We start from the raw sequence: 17500 nt of genomic DNA, 5'->3' as shown, positions 1-17500 counted from the left end.
TCAGTCCTTCATGTAACCTCAGTCCTTCATGTAACCTCAGTCCTTCATGTAACCTCAGTCCTTCATGTAGCCTCAGTCCTTCATGTAACCTCAGTCCTTCATGTAACCTCAGTCCTTCATGTAACCTCAGTCCTTCATGTAGCCTCAGTCCTTCATGTAACCTCAGTCCTTCATGTAACGTCAGTCCTTCATGTAACCTCAGTCCTTCATGTAGCCTCAGTCCCTCATGTAACCTCAGTCCTTCATGTAACCTCAGTTCCTCATGTATCCTCAGTCCTTCATGTAACCTCAGTCCTTCATGTAACCTCAGTCCTTCATGTAACCTCAGTCCTTCATGTAACCTCAGTCCTTCATGTAACCTCAGTCCTTCATGTAGCCTCAGTCTTTCATGTAACCTCAGTCCTTCATGTAACCTCAGTCCTTCATGTAACCTCAGTCCTTCATGTAACCTCAGTCCTTCATGTAACCTCAGTCCTTCATGTAACCTCAGTCCTTCATGTAGCCTCAGTCCCTCTTGTAACCTCAGTCCTTCATTTAACCTCAGTCCTTCATGTAGCCTCAGTCCCTCTTGTAACCTCAGTCCTTCATTTAACCTCAGTCCTTCATGTAACCTCAGTCCTTCATGAAACCTCAGTCCTTCATGTAACCTCAGTCCTTCATGTAGCCTCAGTCCTTCATGTAGCCTCAGTCCCTCTTGTAACATTAGTTCCTCATGTAGCCTCAGTCCCTCTTGTATTCATCTTAACCAGCCCTCAGGGAGCAGGTACTCTGCAGGTACCCTGGAGGTACCTACTCCTTCAATCTTCACTTATCACTTGACTTTAATCACTTCAAAACCACTACGTCATTAGTGCTATTATCTATTCCCTATTTTTCGTTAGGTTAGGTTAAGGATACGTTAGGTTAGGGTTTGTTAAGTTTGGTTATGTTAATTAATATGGTGTTCTATTCTCTAACATGTGAAATATGAAATTCGAAAACTATTTTGGTATCTCCTAGAATTTCCTTTACAGGAAATCAAATTCTTCAGACCGTTTCAAAGAAAACGATTTAAGCATTGACTTCATATTTTAAATCACATATTTATGGTATAATAAAGTTGTAACTTAAAAAATATTATCTGTTTAGTACAAAAGTTTACTTGCAAGTTTACAAGTAGAATATTATTGGAAACGTAATATCTAGATGGCTATCCAGTTAGCGTGAGAATGGGTTTGGTGTCTCTTGGCAATCACTTTACCCTGAGGATGGGGTCCCTTGCATGTAACCATTCTTGCAGAGAAAATTAATTCCTCTTAAAGCTCCAGTCTTTACATGTGTTACGTGTCCTGATGGCCGTCCTCGTACCACCGTAACCGGCGATGGGAAACGGCTCTGGGGAGGTGTCGCATTGGCCATACACGCTTAACTCACGGTCACTTAATGGAGCGACGCCCTGCTCCTTATTGTCCAAATTGCATTGTCCCTCTTACGGTCGTGCATATCATTGTTGAATGTCCTGACTTCCAGGACGAGCGTGTGTCTTGTTTTCCGACCGTCCCCCGTGGTCGCTTGGCCCTCGATAGAATTCTTAGCGAATCAGATACTTTTGATATCGTTCGCCTAATGCGTTTCTGTTCTCGTATTGGCATCCTTGGTGAAATTTAGCGCCCTCTGATTATTCCGCACATTTGATGGTGCTACATAGCCTTCCTGGTTTGGTGCCTTCTTTTCATAATTACTTACTCTACATGTGTTACGTCTCTAATACTGGGGTGTCAAACATGTGGCTCGCTGGCCACAGGCGACCCATCGCCTTATTTCAGCTGAGCCTTCAGCACCCAACTAATAGTTTAAGGTAAAGGTACTGCATATGTATTGACAAATTACTATGTTGTAATATAATACACATCTAGTTTAAGATAAAAGTACTGCATATGTATTGGCAAATTATTATGTTATGTCCATTCAATAGGATGTGCTTGTAGGTCAAACAGTGCAGGATGTTTATGAATATCAGTCCTGTAGATAAGTGATATTTATGGTTCTACGTAGAGCGTCGGACCAGTTTTAACAGTCAACTGGATGAGAGCGTGAAGACTTTTGCTGCATTTTATATGTAACTGATGAAAGTACAGATGTAACTAATACAACACAACTTATTTGAATACGAAGTGTTGTTATATTATGCAGGAAACAGAAGGTTTTGCTGAATTGATATAAGGAAAATGAACAGCAGATGAATGCGTGATGAGTTTGGTAGGAACGCTTGTCAAAATCGGCGTTTAATTGACAAAAGCTGTGAGTCTGGAGACTCACTAACTGTAAATGCTATTAACTGTAAATACGAACCATGACTTTCGCAATTTTCATTTCATTATTCATAGTGAAATGTGCAGTGAACATTAATGCGAATCATGTCAGGAATGTCGTCATAAAGAAAGCTAAATTTAAACGAACAATAAGTCTTAACAATGAACAGTTCAACTGTTCAAAAGGATGTACAAGGACTGAATGATAATGAATGGGTTGGAGAACTGGCTTTCATAGTAGATATCGCAAAACACATAAATTTGCTGAACACAAAGATGTTGACACATTTTATCAGTATATAGGACCAAATTATCGAAGGATTAAGTGTTTTGCCTCAAACATTATGTTCATGTTGGATGCACATATGTAAGTGAGCACCTCTTTTCTGTAATTAACATTAACAAATCTCAGCTTCGTTCTCAACATTCTAATGCACACCTGAACTCAATATACAAGGCTGCTGTAGCTCAGGCATTTGTTCCAGACTGTGATGTAATGTTCCAGATCAAGAGATGAAAAATGTAAAATACTAGGCAATATGTTAAATGTTATTATTAATTGTTATTAGTAATATTATTTTAAGAGTACCTCACTCTTAAGGTCTTCCTTGTCAAACCTTGCATCATGCAGTAACATGATATCTGGGTGACCATAGAATGTGTGTGATCGACACCCCTGGTGTAGTACTTCGCAAGGCTCTCGATGTTGTTGTTTTATAGATTCAGCTGCTCGGAACAAGTTCCTAATAGCACGGGCTATGGTGAGCCCGTGGTGGACTTACCTGGCACAGGAGCGGTAAGGCTCTCGAATAAACCGGCTCTTGTATAGCCTCAGTGATTTGCATAAAACCAGTGAGATGTATAATCCCCACCTCGTGTATAAGAATATATCTGGATATAACCCAAGGCCTTTATATAGCCACAACCCTTCGTGCTATCGAAGTTAAGTTGATTTGATTAGGCTATTCTTGGAAAGATTAAAGTTCGGTTTGGTTGGGTTTGATAAGGTGAGGTTAGATATATTTGCTAAAATCTAATTAATAAACAAGAGTATTAATGACAAATGATTAGGAATAATTTATTAATTTGTTTTGTCTGACGTACATTAGGCTTTTTTGAGATATTCAATATTCCAGAAACAAGAAAACAAACGTCACTACAATACATAAATTTAATAACCCTATTAGTTAAAAACATTGACCACTTTGATGTTTCATTTGATTAACAAAACTAAAACCATTTGTGGACAGCGTCTGCAGTAGCTGAAACTTTGTTCAAGTTTAATGCAGTAATGGGTAATGGCTGCTCAAGAACATTTACATCGCATCTTTATCACTTGTAGGATTACCATCCCCCGCCACCTCAATAGCTTCCGCCATAACCACCACCACCACTTATACTAGTGTGGCGCCCAACAAGCACAGCACGGATAATACTGGGTCCTTGACGTCCTCCTGTGTAGCTGCCTCCGTAACCATCATCACCACCACCACCGCCACCACCACCATAACCAAGCTCAGCCAGTACGCCACACACCATCACCATCTGCAATGATCAGTCTGGGTATAATGACTTATTGTCTTGAATACACATAACATAAATAAGATGACCTAAAGCTCAACAATTAGCGCAGGCAACTCACAACTGACTGATCCTTGAGTCCATTTCCGAGCAGGGCGAGACGCGAGTGACAGCTTTCCTTACGCCTAATGCCGCTGTTCATCTAGCAGTAAATAGGTAACCGGGAGATTGACAACCACTGTAGGTTACAACGTAATGGGCAGTCGTTGGTTTGGAAGACCTCGATAAGGCTAACAACAGGCTTTCTGACCCCGACAGTATGAAACCATAAACACTATATATTAATAACTGAAAAGTGTGTATGACAATATTTTGTATCTGTAATCGCTTCAGCATACATGAGCTATTGACTATTAACAAATATAAACTAAGAACCGAAGACCTAATCTTGAATTAAATTTGGTCAGTTTCGTCATGCACATTCAACTAAATTTCCTCACGATTAACATATTTAAATTTTTCTTGAAAGATTCTACGACAAATATGTCACTAAGAACAACACGAGTTTGCTCATGACTCTTCCTTATGGCTGCATCTTTTCAGCTCTCAGAGAATAGGTCACAACAACCTTGCTGAACACAAGTAACCCAACACACAGAGGTAGGCAGAGAAGCAAAGTATGAAACCAGAGCTATCATAAGAATAAATATAACGGTAGAAGGTCTGTTTTGGCCCATACGAGGCAGCTTCCAGTGCAAACTAACGAAAACTAAAAAAAGCAAGAAGAAATGGGAAGAAGAGATACGCGGTAACGAACAAATGTGAAATAAGAGAGAGAACCAAGGGAGAAACACGAAGAGAGGAAGAGAAGAGATAGAAGTAGAGCACAGAGGGTCAGATAGCTAAGTTAGGCCACGATTGTTAAAAAAGTTAGATCATTTAACTATGAACTGAGAAAGGCAGGAGTCAACAATAACAAAGCCAGGACTACGGTTCATATTGTATGAGAGCCGATTCAACAAAACGTCGTCTGTGGAGAGCAGAGGCAGAAAAGATTATTTTGAAAGAAGACCAAGCTATAGTATGACTAGAGTTCCTAACATGACTGAAGAGTGCTTTTATCCACGCAGGAAGCTTAACACTTTGTTTGGGCCTACTATGAATTGATTCCAACGCTAGAAATACTATGCTGCGCCTTCCCTTCATATTTAAATTTAAAAACTCATTAATAATCTTCGTCTTCTTGATATAGAACTTAACTTTCAACAAACTAACACACTTTAGTAATTTGGTTCACATTGCTCCTCCTGCCTCCAATGCTGCTGCTGTTCATATAGTTTCATGTTCTTGTCCTCTACAATACTTGGGAGAAAACGACCGTATTCTTAACGACAGATTTAAGAACACAATATGTGTGTTAAACTTGCTGGCACGAGAACAATGCTCCAGCCGTTCATGTTAGGGGCTCTAGTCATCTTATAGTTGCAATAAAGTTGTGCAATACTCACGGTAGCAGTTAAGATCCTCATCCTTGCTTCAACTCCAGCAACAGCAGTAGCAGTGACCAGTGAAGACTGACACTGCTCCGCCTCCTTCAGACATTTATACTCACATTTGCCTTCCCTGATCATCAACTGGTTGCCAGCTACCAATATTACTCTACGGTGGATCGCAGAACAGGGCAGAATAGTTTTCCCCGGGGAAGGTGGAGGAGACACTTCGTGATGCGAGGACTCCCATTGGTGCTAAACGGTCACTGAGCGTGATAAACCAACGACCTTCGCGGAAAATTCATCCACTCGCAGTTTTTTGTTTAATTTAGTTCATGTTATCCATCCCATATCTATCCTGTGGGTCGTAGTAGAAAAGGTTATAGACCTATTTATGTCACTGTATTTATTTATTTATATAATAGGCTCAGGAACTAAATCCCAAAATTATTTTAGCCAAGCAAGTTACATTCTTGATAAACTAGTTATACAGTCTAATGAATTATAATACACAGTATTATAATTCATTATAATACTGTGTATTATATAATTATAATTCACAGTTTATATATTTTATAATAATTATAATAAATTATATTATAATGTATTATAATATAATGTATTATATTTTAATACATTATAATATATACAATTATAATAATTATAATACATTATAATAACTGTAGGTGCAGCGTGCACATGACTGTAAAGCTGCCGCCCAGTTGAGTGGGTGTGGAGCACATGACTGTAAAGCTAACGCCCAGTTGGGTGGGTGTGGAGCACATGACTGTAAAGCTGCCGCCCAGTTGGGTGGGTGTGGAGCACATGACTGTAAAGCTGCTGCCCAGTTGGGTGGGTGTGGAGCAAGACTAGTAACTCTGTGACTCACCATAGATGTAAAGTGCCTGTTGTGACTGTTGTGAGCCTCTTGTTGAATCTCTTGTGGCATAAAAAGATTATTGACATACATATGCATTTGTGTAAATGATTGTGTATATATGTACATGTGTATGTAACATTAACAATTGTGTAACTAGCTTCAAAGGATTGTCACTTTCTTAGCAAAATGAACTACAGTATGTGCTTCAGTTCCTGTACCCATTATGTGTCTCTGCAACCCTTTCCACTACCGGCCACGGGATGGGTATGGGGTGCTTAATAAAGAAAGAATTTGAATCTTACCATCATTAATAATTTTATTCTAATTGTGTCTAGATTCAGACATGAGCATGTTACTAGTTGAGCACAGTTAAGGATGATAAAGAATCGCTTACAAGAACTGTGTCAAGTTTGGAAACTAGTACAGATCTAAAAGGAAAAAGTATGGCAAATAGTTCGGTCTGGAGGGTAGAGTCCCAGTTGTTTATGTAGACTTACCACTCAAAATATAAGCCATCAACCATTGTCAGCACGAATGCATTTCCAGCTGCACCCGTGGGGCGGTGTAGGGAACCATCAGTGTTCAGTACATGCTTTGAGAGATGGAATGCTCTGTAGACTGAGTATCAGTATGGGCTTAAGGCGTTGAACTTTGCCTCAAGACGAAACTTTGGCTGATCTTTAATTAATGTCTTAGGTGGAAAAGGAGAGATTAAAATTGGAATGGTGGTAAACTCCCACGGTGCAGGGAAGTGTCTTTGCTATCTCTCTTTGTACAAGTTGTAAACCTGATGCATTCTGAGTTCAATTCTACTTTTACTAATTAATTGCGAACACGACATACTACATCAGTGGTACAGCATGCTACAGCAGGGGCTCAACATGACAATATATTGTGCCAGCTCTTCGGGATAAAACGCATATCCTGAAGGTGGTTTTTCCACCTTTAGTATCTTAATTGTAAATCATAAGTCTCTTTCTCTTTCTGGTAGCTGTGTGTGGTTCACGTGAATGGCCCCAGATTCCTTATTATGCACCCAAAATTTGCCAGTGCTGGCTACTGAACGTATGGCCCTGTATGACTAATCATCCTGCGAGATGGGGACTTTCAGTATCACTGCTACCTTATTCACTCCTGTGTTCATGATAATGCACCCAGAGTATGCCAGTGCAGACTACTTATCACATGCCTTTGTATGACTAACCATCCTGTGTGATGGGGATTTTTAGCATCACGTAGCTTGTTTTGTGACACACTGTACTCCCCTTCATTTAGTCTAGGGTAGCTGCACAAATGCAGATGTACCTAAATGTGTTAAAAAGTCGTCACTAAAGAAATTGTAGAGGGCTTTTGTGCACGGAATTAGCCAAAGCATTTTCATACCAATTAGACAATAAATTTCAGTAACAGGAACAGTGACGCTGGGAATATATCGCAGTGCATGATAGACCGACAACCTTGAGAAAGTATATAAACAGTCATTCCTTGTGGCCAGATGCCTGAGCTCCGTTACCTGTATTGACCCAGAGTCGATCGTGTGCTGCCCTTAAGTCACCTTCTCATCAGAACACTTTTTCACGTATATTTGTTCTCGAGTTTATATTGGTTTTGTTTCGCATCTCGACTCACCATCACTGGGTAAGGCTTTTAAACCAGACAAATTTGGTTACCTTTCAAACAAATATTATTAACCAGGTTACCTGGTTAATAACATTTTGGAAAATGCATTAGCCAGCGAGTAGAAATCAACCTTGGATGGCGAGGAGAGCCACTTGCGGCCATCACCTTGGGTAGGGCTTAGTGATGAAGTAAACAACCACTGCTTCTTAATATATTTTATGCTCGTTGCGTCTTTATGTATATGTCGTACCTAATAGCCAGAACGCAGTACTTGGTCTAGTATGCAAGGACCAAATTACCTAACAGGCAAAGTGACTTTCGTTATTTATATTTCTTTTCAAATTGGTTTATTTGAATTTATATTATTTAATATATTAAGCACGTGAATTACTGACTTAATTATGTTAGGTTAGTTTAGGTTTGATCAAATTTCTATGTTAGTTTTAACTCATTAAAACAATTTAAAGCACGTATAATACAATGAAAATCTTTATCATTCCATAAGAATTTATATATATATATATATATATATATATATATATATATATATATATATATATATATATATATATATATATATATATATTTATATATGTATGTATACATATATATAATATGTAAAAGTACTTAAGGAAATTCCGGTTTCAATTCTTCCTCCGTGGTTTGACACTCACATTTTTCATCACGTGTTAATTTTCGTGATTTACACACACACACACACGCGCGCGCACGTACGCACGCACACACAGAAGAGATTACCCAAGATGAAAGACTATCAGATATAGAGGTGACAGCAGAGGATGTAATGAAACAGTTGACAACACTGGATGCAAATAAAGCTGTTGGACCAGACAAAGTATCACCGTGGATACTTAAAGAGGCAGCGCAGGCTTTCAGCGTGCCTCTGGCAATGATCTTTAAAGAGTCACTTATGTCGGGAGAATTGCCCAGTTGCTGGAAGGAGGCAAATGTCGTACCGATTTTCAAAAAAGGTGATAGGGAGGAGGCACTTAACTACAGACCCGTATCACTGACAAGCATCCCCTGCAAAATACTTGAAAGAATAATTAGGCTAAGACTTGTTGAGCACCTGGAGAGCATTGGGTTTGTAAACAAGCACCAACATGGGTTCTGGACAGGGAAATCATGCCTAACAAACCTTTTAGAATTCTATGATAAAGTAACAAGGATAAGGCAGGACAGAGAAGGCTGGGCAGACTGCATATTTCTTGACTGCCAAAAGGCCTTTGATACGGTACCGCACATGAGACTGTTATACAAACTTGAGAGGCAGGCAGGAGTAAGCGGAAAGGCCCTAGTATGGGTGAAGAACTACCTAACAGGAAGGAGCCAGAGGGTAATGGTAAGGGGCGAAAAGTCGGACTGGCGAACAGTAACAAGTGGAGTACCTCAAGGATCGGTGCTGGGACCAATCCTCTTTCTAATTTACGTAAATGATATGTTTACAGGAGTGGAATCATACATGTCAATGTTTGCAGATGACGCAAAATTAATGAGAAGAGTTGTGACAGACGAGGATTGTAGGATCCTCCAAGAGGACTTAAACAGACTGAAGAGATGGTCAGGGAAATGGCTACTGGAGTTTAACACCAGTAAATGTAAAGTTATGGAAATGGGATCAGGTGACAGGCGACCAAAGGGACAGTACACAATGAAGGGGAACAGCCTACCTGTAACGATTCGAGAAAGAGACCTGGGAGTGGATGTGACACCTAATCTAACTCCTGAGGCACATATAAATAGGATAACGACAGCAGCGTACTCTACACTGGCGAAAATTAGAACTTCATTCAGAAACCTAAATGAGGAAGCTTTTAGGGCGCTTTACACTGCCTACGTGAGACCCGTCTTAGAGTATGCCGCGCCATCATGGAGCCCCCACCTGAAGAAACACATAAAGAAACTGGAGAAGGTTCAGAGGTTTGCGACGAGGCTTGTCCCAGAGTTACGAGGGATGGGATATGAAGAGCGGCTGAAGGAAATGAACCTTACGACACTAGAGAAAAGAAGGGAGAGAGGAGATATGATAGGGACATATAAAATACTCAGGGGAATTGACAAAGTGGAAATAGATGAAATGTTCACACGTAATAATAACAGAACGAGGGGACATGGGTGGAAACTGGAAACTCAGATGAGTCACAGAGATGTTAGGAAGTTTTCTTTTAGCGTGAGAGTAGTAGAAAAATGGAATGCACTTGGGGAACAGGTTGTGGAAGCAAATACTATTCATACTTTTAAAACTAGGTATGATAGGGAAATGGGACAGGAGTCATTGCTGTAAACAACCGATAGCTAGAAAGGCGGGATCCAAGAGTCAATGCTCGATCCTGCAAGCACATATAGGTGAGTACATATAGGTGAGTACACACACACACACACACACACACACACACACACACACACACACACACACACACACACACACACACACACACACACACACACACACACACACACACACACACACACACACACACTCACACACACACACACACACACACACACACACACACACACACACACACACACACACACACACACACACACACACACACACACACACACACACACACACACACACACACACACACTAATTGAGTCGGATATAAGGGAAGTTAAGTTGGAAGCCCCCTTGGGAATGAGTGATCATAGTGTATTGAGCTTTGAGTACCTGGTTGAGCTGGGAATTATCACCCCCAAAAATGAACTGGGAACCAAAGGGCTGGCGTACCGAAAGGGAAACTATGAGGAAATGAATAAATTCATATGGGATATACATTGGGACACAGAACTCGGAACCAAGTCCGTACAAGACATGATGGACTATGTCACCCAAAAATGTCAGGAGGCTGTAAGCAGGTTTGTCCCAGCCCGACAGGAAAAAAACAGAGAAGCAAAGGAAGAATCCGTAGTTTAATAAGGAATGTATGAAAGCAAAGGAGCTGAACAAAAGGGCATGGAGGAACTTCCGTAATAACAGAACACCAGAAAGTAGAGAGAGATACCAGAGAACCAGGAACGAGTATGTCAGTGTGAGAAGAGCAGCTGAGAAAAGGTATGAAAATGATATAGCTAATAAAGCCAAGACCGAAACAAAGCTACTACACAGTCACATCAGGAGGAAGACAACAGTGAAGGAACAGGTGATGAAACTTAGGGTGGGCGAGGACAGGTACACAGAGAATGACAAAGAGGTGTGTGAAGAACTCAACAAAAGTTTCCAGGAGGTCTTTACAATAGAACAGGGAGATGTCGCGGCGCTAGAAGAGGTGGCAACAAACCAGGTGACCTTGGATAGGTTCGAAATTACAAGAGATGAGGTCAAGAAGCACCTATTGGAGCTGGATGTGAGAAAAGCTGTTGGGCCGGATGGAATCTCGCCATGGGAATTGAAAGAGTGTGCAGGAGCACTTTGCCTACCACTCTCCATAGTGTATAGTAGGTCACTGGAAACGGGGGACCTACCAGAAATATGGAAGACTGCTAATGTAGTACCAATATACAAAAAGGGTGACAGACAAGAGGCACTGAACTACAGGCTAGTGTCCTTAACTTGTATACCATGCAAGGTGATGGAGAAGATTGTGAGAAAAAGCCTAGTAACACATCTGGAGAGAAGAGACTTCGTGACAACCCATCAACATGGGTTCAGGGAGGGTAAATCTTGCCTTACAGGCTTGATAGAATTCTATGATCAGGTGACAAAGATTAAACAAGAAAGAGAAGGGTGGGCGGACTGCATTTTTTTGGACTGTCGGAAAGCCTTTGACACAGTACCCCATAAAAGTTTGATGCATAAGCTGGAGAAACAGGCAGGAGTAACTGGTAGGGCGCTCCAGTGGAAAAGGGAGTACCTAAACAATAGGAAGCAGAGAGTTACAGTGAGGGGTGAGACCTCAGACTGGCGTGAAGTCACCAGTGGAGTCCCACAGGGCTCTGTACTTGGACCTATCCTGTTTCTGATATACGTAAATGATCTCCCAGAGGGTATAGACTCATTCCTCTCAATGTTTGCTGACGACGCTAAAATTATGAGAAGGATTAAGACAGAGGACGACAGCTTGAGGCTTCAAGAAGACCTGGACAAGCTGCAGGAATGGTCGAACAAATGGATGTTAGAGTTTAACCCAAGCAAATGTAATGTAATGAAGATAGGGGTAGGAAGCAGGAGACCAGATACAAGGTATCACTTGGGAGATGAAAAACTTCAAGAGTGAGAGAGAGAGAAAGACCTGGGGGTTGATATCACACCAGACCTGTCCCCTGAAGCTCATATCAAGAGGATAACAGCAGCAGCATATGCCAGGTTGGCTAACATAAGAACGGCCTTTAGAAACTTGTGTAAGGAATCTTTCAGAACATTATATACCACATATGTCAGACCAATCCTGGAGTATGGGGCACCAGCATGGAGTCCATATCTAGTCAAGCATAAGATTAAAATGGAAAAGGTTCAAAGGTTTGCCACCAGACTAGTACCCGAGCTGAGAGGTATGAGCTACGAGGAGAGACTACGGGAATTAAACCTCACTTCGTTGGAAGACAGAAGAGTTGGGGGGGGACATGATCACCACATTCAAGATCCTCAAGGGAATCGACAGGGTTGATAAAAACTGGCTGTTTAACACAAGGGGCACACGTACTAGGGGACACAGGTGGAAACTGAGTGCCCAAATGAGCCACAGAGATATTAGAAAGAACTTTTTTAGTGTCAGGGTGGTTGACAAATGGAATGCATTAGGAAGTGATGTGGTGGAGGCTGACTCCATACACAGTTTCAAGTGTAGATATGATAAAGCCCAATAGGCTCTGGAACCTGTACACCTGTTGATTGACAGTTGAGAGGCGGGACTAAAGAGCCAGAGCTCAACCTCCGCAAGCACAACTAGGTGAGTACACACACACGGCGCTAGAAGAGGTGGCAGCAAACCAGGTGACCTTGGAAAAGTTCGAAATTACAAGAGATGAGGTCAAGAAGCACCTATTGGAGCTGGATGTGAGAAAAGATGTTGGGCCGGATGGAATCTCACCATGGGTATTGAAAGAGTGTGCAGGAGCACTTTGCTTGCCACTCTCCATAGTGTATAGTAGGTCACTGGAAACGGTAGACCTACCAGAAATATGGAAGATTGCTAATGTAGTACCAATATACAAAAAGGGTGAAAGTCAAGAGGCACTGAACTACAGGCCTGTGTCCTTAACTTGTATACCATGCAAGGTGATGGAGAAGATTGTGAGAAAACCCCTAGTAACACATCTGGAAAGAAGAGACTTCGTGACAACCCCTCAACATGGGTTCAGGGAGGGTAAAACTTGCCTTACAGGCTTGATAGAATTCTACGATCAGATGACAAAGATTAAGGAAGAAAGAGAAGGATTGACGGACTGCATTTTTTTGGACTGTCGGAAAGCCTTTGACACAGTACCCCATAAAAGTTTGATGCATAAGTTGGAGAAACAGGCAGGGGTAACTGGTAGGGCGCTCCAGTGGATAAGGGAGTACCTAAGCAATAGGAAGCAGAGAGTTATAGTGAGGGGTGAGACCTCAGAATGGCGTGAAGTCACCAGTGGAGTCCCACATGGCTCTGTGCTTGGACCTATCCTGTTTCTTATATACGTAAATGATCTCCCAGAGGGTATAGACTCATTCCTCTCAATGTTTGCTGACGACGCCAAAATTATGAGAAGGATTAAGACAGAGGAGGACAGCTTAAGGCTTCAAGAAGACCTGGACAAGCTGCAGGAATGGTCGAACAAATGGATGTTAGAGTTTAACCCAAGCAAATGTAATGTAATGAAGATAGGGGTAGGAAGCAGGAGACCAGATACAAGGTATCACTTGGGAGATGAAATACTTCAAGAGTCAGAGAGAGAGAGAAAGACCTGGGGGTTGATATCACGCCAGACCTGCCCCCTGAAGCTCATATCAAGAGGATAACATCAGCAGCATATGCCAGGTTGGCTAGCATAAGAACGGCTTTTAGAAACTTGTATAAGGAATCTTTCAGAACATTATATACCACATATGTCAGACCAATCGTGGAGTATGCGGCACCAGCATGGAGTCCATATCTAGTCAAGCATAAGACTAAAATGGAAAAGGTTCAAAGGTTTGCCACCAGACTAGTACCCGAGCTGAGAGGTATGAGCTACGAGGAGAGACTACGGGAATTAAACCTCACTTCGTTGGAAGACAGAAGAGTTGGGGGGGGGACATGATCACCACATTCAAGATCCTCAAGGGAATCGACAGGGTTGATAAAAACAGGCTGTTTAACACAAGGGGCACACGTACTAGGGGACACAGGTGGAAACTGAGTGCCCAAATGAGCCACAGAGATATTAGAAAGAACTTTTTTAGTGTCAGGGTGGTTGACAAATGGAATGCATTAGGAAGTGATGTGGTGGAGGCTGACTCCATACACAGTTTCAAGTGTAGATATGATAAAGCCCAATAGGCTCTGGAACCTGTACACCTGTTGATTGACAGTTGAGAGGCGGGACTAAAGAGCCAGAGCTCAACCCCCGCAAGCACAACTAGGTGAGTACACACACACGGCGCTAGAAGAGGTGGCAGCAAACCAGGTGACCTTGGAAAAGTTCGAAATTACAAGACATGAGGTCAAGAAGCACCTATTGGAGCTGGATGTGAGAAAAGATGTTGGGCCGGACGGAATCTCACCATGGGTATTGAAAGAGTGTGCAGGAGCACTTTGCTTGCCACTCTCCATAGTGTATAGTAGGTCACTGGAAACGGTAGACCTACCAGAAATATGGAAGATTGCTAATGTAGTACCAATATACAAAAAGGGTGAAAGTCATGAGGCACTGAACTACAGGCCTGTGTCCTTAACTTGTATACCATGCAAGGTGATGGAGAAGATTGTGAGAAAACCCCTAGTAACACATCTGGAAAGAAGAGACTTCGTGACAACCCCTCAACATGGGTTCAGGGAGGGTAAAACTTGCCTTACAGGCATGATAGAATTCTACGATCAGATGACAAAGATTAAGGAAGAAAGAGAAGGATTGACGGACTGCATTTTTTTGAACTGTCGGAAAGCCTTTGACACAGTACCCCATAAAAGTTTGATGCATAAGTTGGAGAAACAGGCAGGGGTAACTGGTAGGGCGCTCCAGTGGATAAGGGAGTACCTAAGCAATAGGAAGCAGAGAGTTATAGTGAGGGGTGAGACCTCAGAATGGCGTGAAGTCACCAGTGGAGTCCCACATGGCTCTGTGCTTGGACCTATCCTGTTTCTTATATTCGTAAATGATCTCCCAGAGGGTATAGACTCATTCCTCTCAATGTTTGCTGACGACGCCAAAATTATGAGAAGGATTAAGACAGAGGAGGACAGCTTAAGGCTTCAAGAAGACCTGGACAAGCTGCAGGAATGGTCGAACAAATGGATGTTAGAGTTTAACCCAAGCAAATGTAATGTAATGAAGATAGGGGTAGGAAGCAGGAGACCAGATACAAGGTATCACTTGGGAGATGAAATACTTCAAGAGTCAGAGAGAGAGAGAAAGACCTGGGGGTTGATATCACGCCAGACCTGCCCCCTGAAGCTCATATCAAGAGGATAACATCAGCAGCATATGCCAGGTTGGCTAGCATAAGAAGGGCTTTTAGAAACTTGTATAAGGAATCTTTCAGAACATTATATACCACATATGTCAGACCAATCGTGGAGTATGCGGCTCCAGCATGGAGTCCATATCTAGTCAAGCATAAAACTAAACTGGAAAAGGTTCAAAGGTTTGCTACCAGACTAGTACCCGAGCTGAGAGGTATGAGCTACGAGGAGAGACTACGGGAATTAAACCTCACTTCGTTGGAAGACAGAAGAGTTAGGGGGAGACATGATCACCACATTCAAGATTCTGAAGGGAATTGATAGGGTAGATAATGACAGGCTATTTAACACAAGGGGCACACGCACAAGGGGACACAGGTGGGAACTGAGTGCCCAAATGAGCCACAGAGATATTAGAAAGAACTTTTTTAGTGTCAGAGTGGTTGACAAATGGAATGCATTAGGAAGTGATGTGGTGGAGGCTGACTCCATACACAGTTTCAAGTGTAGATATGATAGAGCCCAATAGGCTCAGGAATCTGTACACCTGTTGATTGACGGTTGAGAGGCGGGACCAAAGAGCCAGAGCTCAAATCCCGCAAACACAACTAGGTGAGTACAACTTGGTGAGTACACCAGAAGCCTTCCCCTATGTGGTCATCTTGAGATGAGTTCGGGGCTTTAGTGTCCCCGCGGCCCGGTCGTCGACCAGGCCTCCACCCCCAGGAAGCAGTCCGTGACAGCTGACTAACTCCCAGGTACCTATTTACTGCTAGGTAACAGGGGCATCAGGGTGAAAGAAACTCTGCCCATTGTTTCTCGCCGACGCCTGGGATCGAACCCCGGGACCACAGGATCACGCGTCCAGTGTTCTGTCCGCTCAGCCTAACAATTGTGTAACTAGCTTCAAAAGATTGTTACTTAGCTAAATGAAGTAAGAACCCATTATATGCCTCTGTAACCCTTTTCCCCACCGCTGCGGGCTGGGAATGGGGTGCATGATAAAGAAACAAATTGAACATAGTGGGCCAGTCAGAGGCTTAGGACGTGTGCAGAAATATCTCTAAAAAAAAAAACCTGCGAGAGTCAACCATTATAACGAGCGAAAGTTGGCGCATGAAGAGTAAGTTTTAAAGCATAAAGCTCCATCGTAAAATTACTAGTCTCCGGGGAAAGTCGGCTCAGAAATGTTTGATCAGAAATAAAAACGAAGGCAATGCCATCAGCAGACTTGGAGCCAACCAACAAAACAGCAGTAGTGCAGGAATGGCAGTGAAAATATTCAAGGAAAATGAGTTTTGTGAATTTGATAAAAAGTAATACAAAGCGTTATGCAATTACAGGGTGAAATCCAGTTTTAAGAAGCTGAGCCACTTGATAGAATGGACGAGAGACTGAGAGTTATGGTTGTCCAGATCCTGTTAATGGCTTAGTCCAGCTGTATTTCAACCCTAATGGACTGTGACTCCAACATCAGCTGCACCTGGGAAACACCTTATGTACGTAGTTGTTTCTTACAACAGAAGACAACTGAATATTCTGAAGCTGTTCCCGTTTCTACTTCTTATTTTGTTGTGTTTCTGTCAATAGTTTTAGCTTCTTATCTATCAAAAAACAGCCACAGGAGCCCAACTCGTAGCAACCATAATAAAGAAAGTAAACAGGAAGCAGTAGCAAAGGATCAGAATAATATGATTATTCCCCAAGATAATAGATGGATTCCCCACCTCCAGAATAGTATCTCAAGTTTTAGGCAGCCAGCTCCAAAATGATTCCACACTCGCCACCCGAAGTACACTATACGGCTTCCATCACCACATTTCCCATAACTATTCTCTATGAAACTAACCCTATCGACATTACAGAAATCGGCATAGAACTGGCTGTTGCGCGCTGCAGTGGACGAGTTTAATTATTTCCTCCCCGTGTGTGTGGCTGTATTGAGCACCTGGCAACTATTATGGCGGCATAATAGAAGAGGCACCTGGCTTCATATACCGGAGCATCGCACCAACAAACATCACTTGACGACAGAGAGAAGTCAGCTGAAGCCATCATGAATTTTCTCCGGGTCTTGGTTAGTATTAATGGTTT

The 17500-nt window shown here is 42.2% G+C and overlaps 1 long non-coding RNA gene across 1 annotated transcript in view; it reads left to right on the top strand.

Moving 5' to 3' along the window:
• Window positions 1-17340: 17340 nt before the first annotated feature.
• Window positions 17341-17500, top strand: part of LOC123771414 (uncharacterized) — a 7517-nt gene continuing 7357 nt past the window's right edge. Inside the window, exon 1 of the long non-coding RNA XR_006774477.2 lies at window positions 17341-17483. This is a non-coding gene — a long non-coding RNA (uncharacterized lncRNA). The remainder of the gene's footprint in view (window positions 17484-17500) is intronic.

Source organism: Procambarus clarkii, chromosome 54, assembly GCF_040958095.1.
Source record: "Procambarus clarkii isolate CNS0578487 chromosome 54, FALCON_Pclarkii_2.0, whole genome shotgun sequence".
Taxonomy (NCBI): Eukaryota; Metazoa; Arthropoda; class Malacostraca; order Decapoda; family Cambaridae; genus Procambarus; species Procambarus clarkii.
Note: the sequence above shows the minus strand (reverse complement) of the source record. Positions and strands in the feature narration are given on the sequence as shown.